We start from the raw sequence: 20,873 nt of genomic DNA on the forward strand, positions 1-20,873 counted from the left end.
TAGAGGTCTTTTCTAAATCCATTGAATTAACCCCAAAAAGTTACCAAAAATAGTGCCAAAAGTCGAAGACTACAAGTTACAGTGGTTAAAGTATCAGACTTGATAGACAGATCCTAAAAGCTTACTGGCCCTTGGCTTTCAGAGTTCTTTTAGCAATATATCCTACAAGAGTGGTACCTCTTGTGCATATCATGCATTCAAGTGAAAACAAAAACTGAAAAAAAGCCCCCCAAACCCCATACTTCCCCAAGAAACACACAATATATTTCAGTTTTGTACATGCTCAGAGCTGCATGGTCGCTGTTTCAATTTTCAGGCTTCTACAAAGAAGAAAAGCCTTCTCTGTGCATAATGACTGGCTTAAACCTGAAGGTTTTTACAGGTGCTGATTAAAGACAAATGAGCTCAGAGGCCTGAACCAAGCACCTCAGACTGAAGAGCAGAAATCAAACTATTGCAAATTATCTTTATTACTATTGTAGTATTTCACATCTATGGATCAGAGCACATCCTAGCCTGGACATTTCCACAGTCTGTACCTGTAAGTACCTGTCTGTCAACTTGAACATATTTTAAACAAAAAAAGGAATATGAGATTTTGCTATGTTTTGTATAATAATGACTGGATATTTTTCTCAAAAATATTAACACTAGCATATATATAATAAAATGAAACAACCAGCACAGAGATAAGACAACAGAATTATTCTGGAACCCTTCAAAACTCTGTGGAAGTGGATTAGGATGCAGTACAAGAGACGACACTATGGCATAAATAGTTTTGTGGTTACAGGATTAAAAAATCTTGACCTTCACTTTCCATAATAAGAGGAATAATAATACATTAGCTACAACCAACAATAACTAACATGATATTCTCACTCAGCTTGCATGCTAAGTGTGTTAGAAATCAACAAGCTTATTAAAAAGAAGGTAAAAAATACAAAGCAGCAAAAGAGAGATGGAGCCAGTAAATAGTGCTGCAGGGCAGATATCAGAGCATGAGAAAATTACAGCTATCCCCCATCCAGTGAGGTACACTTGGAATATGCTTTTGTAATAATTTGTGTATTTCATAGTTTTAATATTCATATCTTAAGGCTTCTTAATAATACCAGAATTGAATACAACCCCAGATTCTTCACATCTAATGCACATGATAAATTGGCCAGTATTCTACTTGCTTCAGGGGAAAACATGAAGACCAGGTTCCAATTTTTTGAGTTAGGATACATGCAAATAAGCCCTTGCCACAACTCATTTAGGAACCAAAGCTCTTTTAAACAACCTAATTCAGCCAAAGCCCTTAAATGCATGTTTAATTTTCAGTGCATGCAGCTCCAGTAGGAAGTAAACATACGCTTAAATGAGTTGATGAAAAGCAGCCTGTATGTGATCCAGCTGCAAAACTACTGGCCAGTTAATGCCTTAAGAAAACATAAAGGGATAGCTGATCATTTATATTTTCCCCCCACTCCAAAAGCACCTGGAAATACACAAGTAATGTTCACCTTAATGTCACTCATTGCTAATAACAAAATGAACAAAAACTAACCCCCACCTTTCAATATAGCTTCTCAGTTAACTACTAAAGGCAAAATCTAATGTTCTATAAACGTGGTGTTATCCTGTGTAATGGCTGGCTTCATGCAGATTATTGCTATTATAAACCATACTCAACTGTTCAAAAAAATCAATAACATATTAAAAACAACCCAAAAAACCAACAAACCAAAACCAACAGTGGTTTGTCTGGAGCAACTCCCTTGGAAAATTGATTGTTTTCTCAGACACAAGAGGTGGGATTTGTTTGACTTCCTTTACAGTGTAAAGTTGACTGCTTGTATTTCTCATTTTTATGTTTTCCTGCTATCAAAATACTGTTAGACACACTTCGAGGTCATATTCTTTCAGGTAGCAAAATCAGTTTGAAGTCACTGACTTTAGAATAATTGCAGAAAATTACAATAGCAGAAAATTACAATAGCTGAGACAAATTACAAAAATCCATGTGAAATATTTTTCCTGGGACAGAAATCTGCCAATGCAAATCAAAGGGAGAAAAATATTGTCAGCAATCTAATGGTTAATCAGAACTCCATGTAGTTATTTAATGCAACACTTAGAAAGAGCGCAGAGCTGGGTAGGTTACTAATTATCCAGGGGGTTGTGGGATTTGCATTTTCTTCCCTTGGACTGCTTTAGTTATGCACTGAAGCATTTTGCCTCTAAGTCAGGTTAAAGTGTAGTCTAAAAGCTATTGCATCTCCTGCCTTCCATGTTAAAAAAATTATGAGAACTATATTTCACCATCCATCAGTGTACTTTTTCAACCAGGCAGATGTGGGAAGCTCAGTACAGGGGAACTTGTCTCTGTTTCTTCCCTCTGTCTTTTTAACCGCTCAGAAAACACAGAACAGGCGTCAGGGAAGTACAAAGCACGTGCAGCTGGCTCTCACAAAACATGATGAAATTTTGCTACTTCCAAAAATTATTAAGCCTTCAGTTAAAATTATTCAACAGTTAAAATTATTTTTTTCTACTGATTCATAAAATGTAAATACTCCACTAACGAGGGACAGAGATAGCATAGTGCATATGCCCTTGCTGGGGCTATTATTTATGATGCTCTTTACACGGTTGTCTTGGAGCTGTCAGTTGTGGAAATGCAGGCTCGAAAAATATATAGTAATGATGGTTTCAGTGTGACAATACGAGCCATGTTTTGTCAGAGTACATTGAATCCCTCATCTTTAAAAGAAAATAATGCAATTCCTTTCCTGTCACTAGATGAGTAACCAGGAGGTATTCACGATTAGATGAAATTAGAATAATTTTTCTCTTCCAGTTAACCTGTTAAGTTAATGGCCTAATGAATATATAGCCATCTGTAAATCATGAATTGAACTAACTAGTTAAAAAAATTAACGTATTTCCTGCCTACATGTTATGATAAGCTGATCTGTAGGTATATCTGTATTTCTACATTTAGTAAATGTGCCCATGTGTTCAAAAAGAACGCTTTCATATCTTACCCGTGTTTCCTTCATAAGTTTGGGTTTCTGCCTTTGATAAAAGGTGACAGTAAAATTGGTCTGAGTCAGCTGGAATTGCAACGTACTCCTAAAACCATCTATCTCTGAGGTACATTCACTCACTTGCTCATTCAAGAAGATTCACATGGGAGCTTGTGACAGCGACTGATCAAAGAGACAGGCATCATGTAATGGCAAGTAGCAAACAAAACATACTGTGGGTTCTGGGTGCTCTGGACTGAAACGTCTCACTCCGAATCAGGGATGCTCTCAGCATGTACACACCACTGTGAGCAGAAAAGACGTGGGTACCACACAGGGAGGGAGAGGTGGGAATCAAACAGGGAATCTGCCTGGCTCTCAAAACCTCTGGATTCACACGTGAACGAACAACTTCACAAACAGCAAGTGCTCGGGAGGCTGGGAGCGATGCTTGTTGCACCTCATGGTTTCACAGCACTGCAGCCACAGCCCTGTTCTCCCATGGTAAAGGGGTGGTCAGTTTTCACCACGGCACCCCCGGCTTTGAGGCAGCCTGCTCGCTTCTCACCCTGCACAACTTGTTTGCAGGTGATTTGGAAGCCTTTAGGCTTATTGCAAAGAGAGGTTACAGGAGGAATCAGGGTGCTGCGACCAGCGCTGAGGCAGATGGCTCAGACAAAGCAGGGTGAGCAGAGTGGGAGGGACATCCCCATCAACAGCTTTGTGATGCCATTGTGCACAGAGAAGGGACACGAGGGCAGCCGAGCCATGCCAGCCACTCTCCTGCATCTCCTTGTCTTCCTCTGGGGTGCTGAGCCTCGGGGCCTGCTGGAGGAGCTCCGGGTAGGGATCCCCGGGACAGTGCTGCACCCAGCTCCACCTGACTCCTGTGTCCCTTGTGGAAGCCAGACCCACCCCAAACAGGATTAGACATAGGGATTGCCATGCTGGAAAATGCTCTTTATGTGCCTGTCTACCAGGGAAAAAATGGGGGTGGAAGGTGATGTAGATATTCCTATTCCAGTCTCTGCATGGGGTTTCAGTGGAAATGTATTTAAGCAACTAAATTTAAAGTGCAGCATATGTTCAACAGTCAGTAAAGCTAACTGCTTTCATTAGAGACAAATAAATAATTGCAAACTATTTAACAGGTTAATTTGACCAGGAACTTTGCTTTTGGTTTTCATGTCTTTTTGATCAGAATACATCAGTTGACAGGGTAGATTTAATCAAATTTACATTTGGTAAAAATGTCAAAGCTATCAAAGTACATTGATTTGTTTTTTTCTGAAAAGAAAAAAAATGGATTAATTGAAAATCAAATTAACTTTTATTTTGAAGTTTATTTATAGTGAGAATTAAATCAATGCAGAGAAAATATGACTGAGAGATCCTTATATTTTAAAATAGTAGGCATCTACTGATCTTGTTTTATGATATTGTTTCACCATTTGTAGCCCAGAGAGAAAAATCAGGCGATAGGTATCGTATTCTCAGTGACAGGCAAAGATGGAAACAGAACCTACATTTATTAATTTTAGTAGGTCACCACCCAGTCCCTTGCATCCCCTCACTCGTTGTACAAATAGTTCTATGCCTGTGCATGGGTCTGTACTAGATAAACATAAGCCAGTTTCTAACATAAATAAAAAATACAAATTAGAAATTCACCACCTCCAGATTTCATAAATCTGGTGCCAAAAGGAGTGTTTTTTCAAGCCCAGACGTCTGTACTGGCATTGAAGTCCTGGGGTTTGCTCAAGTTCTCTGCATGATTGCTAATTCTTATGAGGTGCAAAAATACAAACCAAAAGGCATAAAATCTGAATTTTAAGACTCCAAGTATGACTTATATAAAGTAAGTGAAAAATGATTCACGACTACGCCTTAATGTAATCTCCCCAAAAGAAAAGGAAAGCCCTATTCACTGATTCCCTGAATCGCTGCCTGCGTGCTTAGGCTGAGTAGTTGGTGTTCAGGGCCTGTGGACACAGAGATAATATTCTTTCAGCCCTCCAAACGTGTTATGTCAGGTTGCATCACGTCATATGTGAAATGACTTAATGGGATGTGACACGGTGTAGCCCAGCACCGTTCCTGGCCTTGAGAGCTGAGGACTCTCAGCCACACCTGTGGCGATTTGAATCCCTGGCTCTGGAGGCAATGTTTGGCTCAAATGTGGCATTGATTTTAAGCAGGTATCTCTATTTGTGTCATATTGTCCTGATGGAAATCAATGGTACTACCTCAAGCTGGTGATGAATATTTGCTCCTCATGAGTTTGGCCACATCATCTTCTCCATTGCAGAAACCAAAGGAGAAGGGGAAACATCACATCTGCAGCAAAACATGCTGGGCACATTTCATTGCTCGCTGAAGCAGCTCTACTGTAAGCCAATACAGAAAGCTGAAGGTTCTGCCTTGAATGCAGTAGCACCTTGCTTGCATCAAAACTGTCATGATTACTGTTTTAGCAAGTTGCATATGGTGTTGTAAGATTCATGATCTGACTTCAGGGATTCGAGGTGTGTTGCTATTGCAGTATTATCTCCCACTTCTGACTAGTTCCTACCAGAGTATTTTACCAATCTCTGCTGGAGAAGGGCTAAACTAGAAGTCCAACACAAGTGCATCAAAAAACCTGGTTTGTCACATAGCAATTACCCAAATGCAAATCTGTTCGCAGATTCCTACAAGCAAGGTTTACTATCCTCTTCTCCTCATTCCTCTTCCTTTATTTTATTTTAATTTTATTTTATTTTTTATGTAATGGTCATCTATGAGGTTGTCAATTTTCTCCACTTCCATTCTTGACCTTTCCACAAGGGATCAAGAAAGAGAGAGATCACATATTCCTCCAAAAAGCTGTCCTTTCACTTGGATTACCAGAATTGGGGAAGTTTAGTAAGGCTTCAGATGCTGACACATCACTACAGGCTTAACAGCACCAATACACACCAGCAGTCACCTTGGCTGCCCCCCTCACAGAGAGAAGCAGGGAGCATAAAGCTTCTATCAGCTAAATTAGGGATGCATGGCTCTCCCAGTAAAGCGAGGCCAGTGTGGTTGGAAACAGAACATCTCCTGCTGCCTGAACAGGGATGCTTATCCAAGTGTGCTGATTACATAAATGTAAATGGTAACTATTCCAGTGTGGTTCCTCACACATGGCTGACTGAAAATCTTTAAATTAAGGTGTGGAAATACACTTACAGCTTTTTACTGGCTAGGCTTGTAGTTCAATGCCTTAGAAAGCCTCGGGCAGCCTAGAGAGGTAGCGCAGGCAATCCAGCATTTCAGTAGCTCTGAAAGAGGCAAAATGGTAGCTGCAAATCTAATACCACCAGCAGAAGCAAAGAGGGAGAAATACAGTCTTCAGTTGCCCAATTCCTGCAATTAGAAGCTTTCAAACAGAGACAGAAACACACAGACACTCGCAGAAGGATTGCAAAGCCAAAGAGGGTGGATCCCCCCTTTGGTCCTCTCTTTTATTAGGAGAAGGGGAAAGGGGCGGACTGGGGGCAGGCCCGGGGTGACCGGCCAACCAGACACTGCTAAAGAGTTTGAGTTACATTTGGTTTTGCCCAGGCTTGGAACAAAGGAGTTCAGAGCACATGGCAGAGCGAAGTCCTGGCTTGTCTTGGGGAGGGGGAAGGGAAGCTCGGAACAGGCACCAATGTTAAGGATACTATCCAGTTTCATAGGTGAAATACAGAAACTGATAGTAACACAATCAGCTTCAAAGAGGAAAGAAAAAACGTCCATCTATGTATAATCTTTTTTTATTTACCACAATCTAAATAATACTAATAATATACAATATTAACATATATAAAAAAATAATAAATAGTATTCTTAAAAATAAAATATACTTAACTATTTTCTGTTTCTTGTGGATAATTTTCTGTATATGCACAGTCCTTTTTTTTTTTTCCAAGGCTCTGTTCTCAAGAGTCCAACAAACTGTTGAAGTTTGTGTTCAAAAGTAGTTACTGGAACTACTTTCAATGATGAGGGCAATTTGTCTTATGCTAACTGTGCTCATGAAAACCTCAAGTGAGCTGACTGGTACATGAGAGTGATATTGTAGGACTGATGTCTAGGAAACCTGGCTAATGATCAGGGTTGGGATTTTACACTCTCCTATTCAAGACAAATAGCAAATCCTAGTTTAGGAGATGGAGACCCTGGAAATGGTTAGGATACAGCAAGGGCATAAAGGAAGGAAAAACTTGGCAAAAATTGAAACTCATTTTGCCACTGTTGCATTTCTTACTAACTCTGCTCAGATATTCATCTGTTAGACTTGGGTCCTCTATGTGAGAGCAACTGATCCCAGGTCAGGTATACAAGTGGGTGCTTCTAAATTTTTATAAGGTAAATAATTTGCAGACAAATTCTTCCTCAATCTGTGGACTATGAAGTATGAAAATACTACATTGCAAATGCCAGAGGTTGGTATTCAGTGGCACAGGGTCCAGTTGGAGGCCTGTCACCAGTGCTGTCCCCCAAGGTGTGTGTCATAGTGGCCCCAGCACTATTTAACATATTCATCAATGACCTGGGTGAGGGGCAGATGCCTCCTCAGCGAGTTCTCTGGTAACACAAGGCTGGGAGGAGGGGCCAACACCCCAGAGAGCCGTGCAGCCCTTCAGAAGGACCTCGACAGGATGGAGAGATGGGCAGAGAACCTCCTGAAATCCAGCAAAGGCAAATGCAGGGTCCTGCATGGGGAAAAACAACCCCAGGCACCAGGATGGGCTGGGGCTGACCTGCTGGGAAACACCTCTGGGGAGAAGGACCTGGGGGTCCTGGTGGACAATGAGCTGTCCCTGAGCCAGCACCGTGTCCCTGTGGCCAAGTGGCCAATGGGATCCTGGGGTGCATTAGGAAGAGCACTGCCAGCAGGTCAGGGACGTGATCCTGCTGCTCTGCTCAGCCCTGGTGAGGATCACCTGGAGTGCTGTGTTCGGCTCTGGGCTCCTGGAGAGACGTGGAGCTCCTGAAGAGGGTCCAGTGGAGGCTGATAAAAATGAAGGAGGGACTGGAGCATCTCTCTGATGAGGAAAGGCTGAGGGAGCTGGGCCTGTTCTGCCTCAAGAAGAGAGAGCTGAGAGGGGACCTCATTCCTCTCTGTCAGTGTCTGCAGGGTGGGGTCAGAGGATGGACCAGGCTCTGTTTGGTGGGGCAATGGGACAAGAGGTACGGGCAGAAATTGATGCCCAGCAAGTTCCACCTGAATATGAGGAAGAATTTCTTTACTGTGCAGTGACCGAGCACTAAAAAGATTGTCCAGAGGGGGTGTGGAGTCTCCCTCACTGGAGATATTGCAGAACTGTATGGATGCAATCCTGTGCCATTTGTTCTAGGGTAACCCTGCTTGAGCAGGGAGGTTGGACCAGATGACCCACTGTAGTCCCTTCCAACCTGACCCATCCTGTAATTGTTTACAGTCTTAAAGCTCTCATGCTAAGTGGAGGTTTTTGAGACAAGATCTTCAGAAAGAAGTATGGTTTCAGCAGTAAGCCAGAAGTGAGTGAGCTCTAGTTGTGACACAGCTGCTTTTCCAGCCTTTCCCAATTCATGACCCCATTTTCAAAAGAAACCGTTGATTTATGTTGCTGTTTTGTTCCTGTTTTCAGCTTGGAGCCCTGCATGTATTTGTCCAGTCAAGCACTCAAAATTGGTGGCTCCTGCTGAATGATTTGTTTCCAGCCTCCTTAAGGCTGAGGTTTCTCCACCTGTTAACCCAGGATTATGTTTAAGCATTTAACTAAGAGTTTGCAAAACTTATTTTACTAGAACTACTAAAGTGCTTTGAAGTTCAGGCTCATGTCTACAGTCACCCATTTTGATTGCTTTGTTTTCTTATTCTGGCCCAAAATTCATTTTCCCAATTAAATGAATCTCTGCATCAGGCCTTCTCACTGCTGAAAAAAATACACAGAGACAGAAGGTGGGAAACGCTCCCAAGGCCCATATGTTCTACAGCATGTTTCTTGCATAAATATGTCATGGGTATTTTAGTAACCTGCTGCCTTCTGGCATGAGATGTATTCAGCTTTCCATTGTTTGCACAGACAGTCGGAGCAGGGGAGGGGGAGGATGAAAATCCACAGAGGGAAGTCTGATACTCTTCTGTCTTGTCAGGTCATATTCATTTTTCAGAGAAAAACATTCTCCAATTTGAAGATACATTTAATAGTATGAACCATAGTCTTATAGCAAGTCATATACCAGTATATCTCCTGCTGGAAAGCTTGCAGAGAAAGCAGAACAAAAGCTTGTATTGTGGCACTTTAAATAGGAGAATCTACTCATGCTTCTCTCAGTCTTTACTGTGTACTCTATTTGTATGCTAAAGAGGAGACTGAATTTAAATTCAACACTCTTCTCTTATTCTTTAAGATGGGCTTTCTGAAACATGAACATCTGAGGAGACAAACATTATTTACAGCTTTGATTTATAACGGTTACCTGCCATCTAATCGAGGAATGCGAATTTGTTGTTTGTTTGGTTACCTCCAACACTTGTAAATCCTTATTTATCATCAGAAACCACACACTTTTAATTTAGTGTGTTAATTTATAGATCTTGCTTCAATCTTATTTAGCAGACTGATTTATAAACATTAGACAAAATGATCCAAATTATAAGTGTTAATTTTACCGTCAGATTTATGCATTCCAACGAAGAACATGGGTGTATTTCTTTGGTTGGTTTACAAATTATAGCATTAATTAGTTCTCTAGTTGACTGATTAGAAAATATCTTCTATCCTGGCCATTAAGTTCTGATTTATCTTTTTGACGTATAACTACGTCTCATAATTTGTTTCCACAGGGTTCTGATTTATTAATGCAATGTGCTAAATTTTAAAACATAAATTTCAAAAGCTCTGAAAAAAATGTAAAATAACAAAATAATTCTGACTGAAAAATAATCCTTGGAAGCGTAGAGTAGACTTTTTTTCACACTTTTGCTTGAAACTTAGGGAAGCTATTGAGAGAGTTTTCCAGAAAAGTTTTCCTCTTTTATTCTTTTTGCATAAAAAGACTGGATTTCAAAGCACTAGCAACTGCTAGAGACAGACATGTAATTGCAGTGTTACAAGCAGTGACATTCCAGTACTGGATCAGACTGAACTGAGACAATTAGAGGCTACTGGGCTCAGTTTAGGGAACTGGATCACAGTTTGTTTTCAGTATACCAGCACCTCCAGTGTTTTCCTTCTTTGGGAGAATAGCCAAAGTATTTTTTGACTCACCAGGAGTTGTATGTTTTTTCCTCAGACACTTGCTGCAGATTTATGTTTACCAGTACTGTTCTCTCACTGAGCACTGAGTTGTCTTCTGCCAAAGGCTCTTGCTGCTCAGGGAACCTTGGGCAGTGCTGGAGAGCACTGGATAGGTATTAGCCCAGCAGAGCCACTTTCTAAGCTGACTTATTTTAATTCTTCTTTTAATTGAAGCTACAGAAAACTCCTGTTCTGCATTTAATTTTTTTTTTCTGAAAATTCTGACTTTTAAGAAGATCTAGAGTTCCTATGCTTTTGGTTTTCACACTTGGCAGAGGACGGACAGTGTTGCTTTGTGCATCTGGTATGTGCCTAGATAGAAATTTTTTATGCAAATATTAATATAGACATAACTATATAAAAATATAACTTCCCATACATGACTAATGGAGACTTTTATAGCTTTGCTACTCCATGGTTGCAAAACTAACGTTGATTCAAGTAGTAGAACAAATTAATAAGGTCCCAGTTCTATGCTTAAATAACTACACAGTTCCTTATGCTTGAGCTAGCACATTTAGAAAGAATTTGAGGTTTCTGTGGGTATGTCTATACTTCTAGATGAAAGAAAAAAGAGGAGGAAAGCTGAGCACTGCATTCCACTCCTCCAAATTGACCACCCAAACAATGATACAAAATTTGATAGGCTGTTCATTCCCAGAACTGGTACAAAAAGATACTGTTGAGCAGATGATTACACTGTTTGGTCTTGTTCACCTAAAAAAGTCTTCTAACATGTCTCCAGGCTTTGTGTCCTTAAACACACCTATATATTCTTTTGTCATGCCCTGCAGCATGCAATACATACCCCACTTTACATCTTATAAAGAGAGCTCTCCAAAGAGTTGCAGTGAAGCCCAATTGCCTGTAGGCCTTTGGGCTGCAAAGAGCCACACACAAAAAAATCCCTTTGTTTTAGGGCCACATGAGTGTCAGATGAGATGTGGGGCCTCAGGACAGGTCAAAGACTCAAACTATCTGCTCTAGTGGGATCTGGTCTTAAGTGTTGTGGCCACAAGCCAGCCCATGCTACTTGGACTTTGGGAGCCAGAAATCAGTCCCAATTCCTCTTTTATTTAGCAGTGTAGGCATAGTCAAGGTGTGTTATGGAGTGTTGGACACCTCCTTAGCATCCAGTAGCTGAATCCCCACCCTCAATGAATAGCCACATATGTCCCACACTCCTCTTGCTGTCAGAGTACCCATGTGCCACACGCAGAGCATGAGTGCTGCTCTTCCACCCCATAACCAAGGTGAGGAAAGTGCTGTGACTGCAATGACTTGCAATACACACCCTGGGGAAGGGCTGAGACGTTTCTGAGTTGGGATCTTCTCTTCTTGATGCCTATAGGCAATGTCATCACTGGATGGTGCCTGGGCAAGGTCACAGAATCAGAGAATATGCTGAGTTGGAAGGGGCCCACAAGGGCCATCCAGTCCCACTCCTGGCCCTGCACAGAACCATCCCCAAGAGTCACACCATGTGGCTGAGAGCATTGTCCAAACACTCCTTGAGCTCCGTCAGGCTTGGGGCTGCAACCGCTGCCCTGGGGAGCCTGTTCCAGTGTCCAACCACCCTCTGGGGGAAGAACCTTTTCCTAACATCCAACCTAAATCTCCCCTGACACAAATTCAGGCCATTCCCTCAGGTCCTGTCACTGTCACCACAGAGCAGAAATCAGTGCCTGCCCCTCCTCTTCCCCTCATGAGGAAGTTGTAACTGCAGTGAGGTCTCCCCTCAGTCTCCTCTTCTTTAGGCTGAACAGACCCAGTGCCCTCAGCCCCTCCTCACACAGCTTCCCCTCAAGGCTCTCCACCATCCTTGTGCAAAGAAAACCACATGAAGGCAGAAGAGAAAGGCAGAAAGAGGAGGAAGATCAGGTAAACAATGATCAGATGATTTTGTTAAATCCCAGGCTATGACCGATCAGAAACTGAATCAAGGAGACCATTGAAGAACTGCTGCTTGGAGAGGAGAGGATGCAGTAGGAAAAGAGAGAAAAAGATGCAAGTTTGTTCTGGAATCGGGGGAGATGGTAGTTATTTCAATTAAACCATGTAGGTCCTTTAAGACACTAGCAAAGCACAACACTTATCAGCCTAAAATAGATGTTTAAAATAGGTTATACATGTACTGTCTACACTTGATTATAAGAGGCTCTTAGAAAACCAGGTAAGACATAAACATTTGCATTGCCTTTCCTCCCCCTTGTCACCTACAAAAACCTGGCCACAAAAACCCAATATAATGTCATTAAGTGAGATGAACCCCACTTGTATTGACTACGAAGGAGATGGTTTAGGACTAAGACCTGGGAAAGATCAACCATGACAACTTAGAAAGTGCAGGTTGTGAAAGGAGTGATGGGGGAAGTCTCCATCCCCTGGAATACATCACCCCTTGTTGAGATAGAACCAGAATTTCAGAGTCCCAAGTATCACGCTTTCTTTGCTGTCCAATAAGTGCTTTTGAAAAGCAGTGGCAAAGCTATTGTGGGCGCACACCAATACTGCTGCTGGCTGCAGTAACCACTTCATTAGCTTAAGTGACACATTTTGCTGCTTTAATGATTCCCAATCGGCTGCTGACCTATGCAAATATCAACATGAATCCATGAGATGAAAATAGTTTTGAGAAACAAAACACCAAGTAAATTGCACACATGCACCGAAATACATTAAAGAACATTATTCATCTTCACAAGCTTAATAACATTCTTTTAATGTTGTTTGTGTGCACAGTAATGGTTTAAATTTCTCTGGCTCTTGAGCATGGGATTATAAGTATCCAAAATAAGATTGGGATTTCAATTAATATCTATCTCTTCAAAAACTATATAATGGGATTCAAATCCAAAAACTGAACAGAGCTGCAAAATTCATTATTAGCAACTTTGTAATACTGCTGCCCAAGGTTATAATCTGATTCCTTTCTCCTGATCTGTCCTCTCTGCCCCCGTGTCCAGATGGCTTTATCAAAAACCACGTACTGTACTCCAATCCTTCAGCATTGCCTATGTACTCATTAAGGTAACTGTCTTTGCCTGCAAAACCTGCCACATTTTACTTGTCCTCAGCCTCTAAACTCCTTAGTGCCAAAATTGTCTCAGACTCCAATGTGTGTAAGCACAGTGGCTAACTGTCATTCTTCTCCAATGCTAATGGAGCTTTTTAATTCCTTTGTTAACCCTTTGAAAATGCCAAGTAAAGATTTACAATCTCCCTGTCCCTGCAGGGCCTCTGGAAAGGAAACCATCCAGATGGCAAAATGCAGTTCTGCCCTAACCCTCTCCCACAACTGCCAAACGCAGGAATGTGCTCAAGGCACTGAATGCTCGCACAAGAAATTTCACAACTCATTAGCAATGCCACGTCAAAATAAAAAAGAACAAAACCCACACTGAAACCCAGCAGGCTGCAGTCCCAGGGGTTAGCTGGCAGCAGCCTAGATGAGAATTTGATGTCACGATTTGCACAGATAAGGTTTCTTGACCATTATTTTGCACTTCAATAATGTTACAAGTGTAAATCTGCAAAAAAAGTTTCAAAGATCATTGACTCGGTCACCTTTTGAGGATGCAGCAGCTGAAAGATTTAGAACTCCCATGGTATTTTTTAAGAATTGGAAGCCAAATCATTAGATTCTGTTTTCCCAAAGTGAGGGTACAGCTGCTTTTGCCACCCTAATTTTTACATTACTCTTCCCTGAAAGAATGCTGAGGGAGTGTGAAACTGATTTTAAACTCCTTTTGGCAAAAAGAAGCAGCAACTGAGCTCTGGGAAATCTGAAATTTTTTCCCCTAGAACTCCTCACTGTAGTCTGACCTTTTCTGTGTTCAGCACTGAGGACACCGTGCTATCCACTGGTTACCCACAACAAACTTTTTTTCACCTCTCCAGATTTTCTGCAGGGAGAGAAATGAGTATGCTTTAAAACAAGCCAGAATATTTACTGTTGATCATTTGTATTAACTACTTGTGCATCAAACTTCAGCTTTCTGAACTCAGTTGGGATTGAAGGTGAGAAATACCTTCTGCAAATGTATTTCAGAAAGTGGGAGGCTACTCAGCTGCTCAGTACAGCCATTTCTTTTGGAATGCATGCAATTATAATTTAACTTTCTCACTAAAGGGTGAGGGGCCCACTCACAAATCACCATCCCTGATGTTTGAGTGATTATAGGGTTGACAGCTGGCCAGTTTCTAGGTACTCATCTGAGCCACTGCATGCACACAGCTGATTAGCACGGGGCCATGGACCTGCATGTCTCCTGGTACTGTCTGATTAATTATTTATTTGATTTGTGAGGTAGCAGCCTGAACTGGCTAACCAATACAACATTTTTTGAGCACAAGATGAAGTCATTGGTAGCACAGAAATGCTTGTCTGACAAATTTTAAAGCAGTAATTACATACTGAGGTTTGTATTTACACACTGCTTCCCCGGAGAATTACCTGAGGAAAGCAGAGCACTCTGGGTGCCTCAGAGTGAAGCAGTGCGTGGTTTGTTATGGAATTTATATGGCACTTGCATAAGTTTATGATACTGTCACTGTTTTCTTGTTCTCCTGCTTCAGTCCCCACCCTCCTTGGCTTCTTCCTGTCCTCCTCTCCTCCTTTGCTGCCTCTCTCCATCCGTGACTCCTTCACTTGCACTTCTGATGCATCCCCAGGACTCCAGTCATTCTTCCCCACTAGGCCCTGCATCTGTTCACTGGCACAGAGATACCATGAGCAGAAGTCAGCTCCTGTTTCATTCTGGAAAGTGTGAGCCCAGGTTCCTGGGGATTCCAGTCATTACAGACTCTATGGCAAACTTTATTAAGTAGGCCAATTACTAACAGAAATTCTTTGTAAGAACATGGGCTGATTTGGGCTGGGGTAGAGTTAATTTTCTTCATGACATCCTGTATGGGGCCATGTTTTGGGTGTGCTGGAAACAGCATAAATAGCACAGGGATGTTTCTGTTACTGCTGAGCAGATCTTGCACAGCGTGGAAGGGTGGACAAGAAGTTGGGCGGGGACACAGCCAGGACAACAGAACCTAGCAGACCAAAGGGATATTCCATACCATATGGAATCATGCTCAGCATATAGAGCTGGGGGAAGAATAAGGAAGAGAAAATGTTTGGAGTGATGGTATTTGCCTTCCCAAGTCGCTGTTACAAGGGTCAGAGCCCTGCTCTCCTTGGGATGGCTGAGCACCTGCCTGACCACGGGAAGTGGTGAATGAACTACCTGTTTTTCTTTGCTGGCACACAGGACTTTTACTTTACCTGTTAAATTCACGTTATCTCATTCACTCTTCAAATTCTCTCCCCTCTCCTGCCAGGAGAAAGTAAATGAATGGCTCTGTGGGACTTAACTGCTGGATGGGGTTAAGCCTTGACAGAGCATCTGAGCTGATTTTCATGGTGGAAAAAGTCGTAATTCCTATGCTTCACTGGGAAAATCAGCTTCTCACAACTTCTAAGTAAGTCCTCTTGTTGTGTGAAAGCTGGCATTTGATTGCTGTCTGCAGTTTCACAGGTCCCTCCTTAGGGAACTCCTAAATTACCCTAATATTTTGGCAGGCATGACAAGGACATCCTTGAGGTAGGCTTTTAATTAGGTCACATAACAGGACCAGTAGTAGATTATACAACAGGAGGGCTGCACCTTTTTATGTAGGTATGTGGTCATAATGTTAGAGTAAGGACTGTTTTTTCCATTATAAATCTTTTTTATGTTCAGAGTTGCTGTCTTGGTTACAAATATTTTCTTCAGACTAAAATCTGACTGACAAACCTATAGCTTGGAAGTAAATATTTACACTGTATAGAAAAAACCTGCAGTAAGGTGCTTTTTTGTTTCATTCATTGCATTCACAGACAAGAAAATCGGCCTCCATTTAAAACAGTGATCTAAAATGATGTCTCTTTGGGGAAGCAAAGAAATATATTCATAAAGGTTAACATTAGCCTTCGGAAGAAATTCTGCTGTATTCCCTTTAAGGCATAAAGTAATGAAGGCCTCTCCACAGGATGATTTGGAGCAAGAGACTAACTTTAGGAACGTTGAATCGAGCCCCCTGCAGTAATCTGCCTCTCTGCTGCCTGTAGGCACTTGCAGGCTGCAGAGAATCTCTCTGAATATGCTCCTTAATGTTCTAATAATGCACTAATAAAAGACAGCATCGAGTGTTGGAAGAATTAAGCCATTGCAGCAGTTACAAAGATTTAAGAAATCAACAAAACCAAAAAAATAAAAATCACCACTTTTTCTTCCTCTGTCTCTGGTGTTGGCTGAGAACCTGCCTCACACAGTACATGCCTTGCTCTTACTCCCAACAGATCAGGCAGTGAGGACTTGTCAGGTTATTGATCTTCAGACACCCATTTTCATTAACAAGCTGAATATTTGGGGGAGAGGGAATATATCCCAAAGTTAATCACATCTGCCAGCTTGCTTGCCTATAAAATCTGAAATGACAATAAGGTGGCTCAGTTTTTAGTATTCTTAAAGGAAGTGCAAGATCCCAGAGGACTGGAGCTTATCATGACAGCACACACTGAGGTCCTTTTGAGGAAATGCCCTGAAAGCTCTTTCTAAGATGGCTTACGGAGCTGGCTTAGCTTTAATTCATGGGGATGTTTTGTTCAAGAGAAGTATCTATTCAAGGAACTCTGTGCTTCAGAGGAGGGAGCAGACTAAGCTTCCTTCAAAGCACTCTGCTGGGCTGTAGAACATAATAGCAGGGCTTGTGGCACACGTGCATTTTCAATTCCAGTCTCATAATTGTAGGAAAAGACTTTTAATTCTTTGAAGGTAAAGCAGAGCACAGCCCAACCCACATATTTTCCAGATTCAAGGTACTTAAGAGCTTCCTCTTTTTCATGTATTGTTTCTGTTACTGAAACCATCAATTTTCCCTTAGCCCTAAGCCACTGATGGTTTGTGCTTTGAATGTAAAATAAGGGACACTCATCAAATTATTTTGACTGGTTGATCAAAATTTCATTTCCCTGAGTCCAAATTTCCTCACATTAAATTGCATATAAAAAAGATTCTAATTCCCTCATTTTCAGATATAGTTGCGCAAATAGTTTTAGGCTAATACAGAGGGTAAACAAAAGCTACAGATAATAAGATCTTGAACTTTTTCATGAGATTACTGCTCCTTAAACAAGGCAGAACTCCAGTCTTCCCCAGCACTAACAAGTAAAGCTGAAAGATATAATGAAACGTTCTGGACTATAATTGAGGATTTGGGCAAAACAGGATTAACATGTATTTTTCTGGTGAGTTGTAGAGTCAATTACAGCTCTTCTGAGGGAGCTACACCAAATGGTGACTGTAGAAATCTCTAGGCCCATGGAGAACTGTAGGATTTCATGGCACTTTAACTATATTGAAACTGTGAAAATCCAAGGATAAGCAGAATTCACATGACTTTTTTTCCCCTCTGTAGAAAGAATGCTGATAGTACTGCGTCATGCAGAAGATCTGCTCTGGATCAGACCCGAGGTCACATCTGGCGCTGTTTCCAACAATATACATGCATATTTCTAGGAGAGAATAAAAGCATATTTGTTACTTCCCCATTGTATTTTCACAGTTTCCAACGGTTTTCAACTCAAAGGTGGTTTGTATTTTTTTTTTTTTTTTTTAATTCAGATGTGGATTCTAGGTTCTCAGTTATGCTAGAGGAGTTGTCTAGACTCCTTGACTTCATTTAAACATTTGGGGTTTCTTTGACAGCAAGGCCACAGGTATGGTTACAAATTGTGCATGTGTGAGAAAAAACTTAGGCGCTCATCTTAGACCTCTGCTTTGTCTTATTCAGGCATTGACATCCCTTCATTGACCACTTTACTGAAGCCCCAAACTAACTTTGGCACCTGTAGTTAAAAGCATAAAAATAGACTACAGTTTGTAGTGTGAGTACCCACTTTGTGTGGAAACAAAACTAGTTTGTGTGAAAATAAAACTAGAGATTTAATTTATTTTCCCTTGAGATTTGGTGGGAAGGGAGGAGATTTGGAAGGTGACAAAAATAATTTCTCAGTGTTATGGTGTGCTAACCACAGGTGAAGTGCTTTACACCATGTGTGCAAAGGTTGGGAGAGCAGCTCACCCAACCCAAGCCTAATTAGCAGCAATATCAATCCCTGGCTGCCCTCTCAGCATTTGGGCTCAGGAGTTCACCTCTTCCTGGATGTTGGTTACAACAAGGAAATTTCTGGCCTAGCACCATAGTCACAAGCCAAATTCTTTCCTGTAATCAGTACTGCAGCACATACTCCTCCTAGCAGTTACTTTGGAGGTGAAGGGCGAAGAGATTATCTTTGGGTTTTTTTGTAGAGACTGAATGTATCTGAAGAGTTGACATTATTGTCAACTCTTATTGGAGTTATTATTATTGGAGTTACTGGTTTTACAAGAAACTGTGAACAGACCTTATTATTTTTATATTTTACTTTCTATATTTTATTATGAAGTAAGCTGTATTTGTAGGAAAAAAACATACTTTGCAGATATATTTGAGTGCTAATAACTACAGATCTTTCTCAATCTGGTTTTTTCAGTAAATACCAGTGAATCCATAAATATAAATTTAGAAACACTCTTTAATTTTATTTTTCAAGTAAAAATAAAAGAATATATATATATATTTCTACTGTACCAGAAAAAGAAAGGAGCATGCACCACATCTAAATCTAATCTTGTTGCAGTGAAATCAATTCCACAAACCACTTTTAGATTGTGCCTTTAGTTTGTGGATTTAAATTGCCTCTAAAATCTCATTAACCAAACCTCTGTATGGAAAGACTCTAGCTCTGCTATGACAAAAGGAGGCTGTCCTGACCCATATACACCCTTCACAATCATTTTCACACCTCATGCTGCAGAGATAAAAATGCTCTATTTCTGGCAGACATGATCTGAACATTGCGATGACCTTAAATTTTGGGACTGCTTTAAAATCAGAACATAGATTTGCAATTTTACATTAAATAAAATATACTAGAATCATAAAATTATGTATGTAAATGGTTTATTTAGGATGAATATTAAATTTTCAGGGACTCCTATAGGTGGATTAACTCTACTTGTATGTTTCTTACCTTGAAGATTACTCACATGGCTTCTTTACAATTTCAAAGTTGATTTCTGACTTTTTAACTTGTTCAAGGTATTAAAATTATGAGAAAATTTACATAAACTTTGCACTTTTAAAATGAGTATATCCTCATTCTAAATGTAGAAGGTGGAGGCCTCAAAATCCAGTACACATTTAACCTTCAAACAGGTAACCAGGAACATAAATTTATAAAATATTGCAGAAATTATCAGTAGAAGGACAATTATTTTCTGGTTGGGTTGCTTGGTTTTTTCCCCCAAAGAATTATTTGCCCACATGAAAGTGTCAATTTTAGAATATAAGTAATTTGGAAGATTCAATCAGATTCAACCCAAATCTATGCCTTTTCTTGTTTTGCTTCTGTTGGATTTGATTGCACAGATGATCACAGCATCTTTTTTGATAGTTTGTTGCATTTGGTATTTATTCCTGTATTGTCATGATTTAAAATTGCTGAAGAACAACCAGGTGTCTTATGCCTAGACAGAGCAAATCTACAAACCTTAAATCTGAGAGATTAACATCATCTTTAAAGATTTTTGCATGATGTACACTTGCAGCTGTGTATCAACAAGAAAAAAATACTTCACTTTAGAACAGCAGTATTGGGTTACAAATATGTGATTTCTAATAACTTTATTTCCTAAAATGTAAGAGATGGTTATATTTGTACTTTTTAAAAGAGAACATAACCCTGGGCCTTCCTATAAATATATTAAAAGTTCTTTGCTTATAATGATAGTTTACCCTTGTTTCATATAATTAAAATTGTTTGAATAGTGATAGAATATGCAGAGGTGTATTTGGGGAGAAGATATCAACAACTAAAGCAAAGGCAGAAGAGTTCTGTCTATGATCTCTTCAGGAGTAGTATGTCAGAACTGAAACAACTATTTAATGAATAATTTCATAAAGTATTTTTAGTCTTTAAAACATTGCTTTGATAAATGAATGCAGCTCACTATAGATATGCACCAAGAAGTAGATTCCATTCATCTGCTCTTTCATCTTTTCTTCCCAGTGTTCACAGTGTCCTCTACATTTCACATGCCGGGTCCACATAGCATTTGAACATACATTAACTCAGTGTTTCCTGACAGGATCTCTTGGGTTAGTGCTGGGCTCCATCTGCCCATTCTTCTCTGGAAGCTGCTAATCTGAGCTCTCTTCCCACATTCCTGTCCCTCTGGGTCAATGTGGATCTCAGCTGTCAAGTTCTGCCTTGTCCTTCCTTGAATATTCCCTTCCAGAATGGAGCCATGGTCACTGAGTTGTCTTAAGGACTCTGGTCCTAGCCTTTACCACAAGATTTCTAATCCTACTGCAAAGTCAGATCCTGCCTCTGACCTAAGAAACAGTCAGATGTAAATCTGTCTTAGACGGTATTATTGATGAACTAGCAACTAGAGATGATGAGTCCCTTAACACCACA

This window comes from Corvus hawaiiensis, chromosome 2 (assembly GCF_020740725.1).
Source record: "Corvus hawaiiensis isolate bCorHaw1 chromosome 2, bCorHaw1.pri.cur, whole genome shotgun sequence".
Classification (NCBI taxonomy): domain Eukaryota; kingdom Metazoa; phylum Chordata; class Aves; order Passeriformes; family Corvidae; genus Corvus; species Corvus hawaiiensis.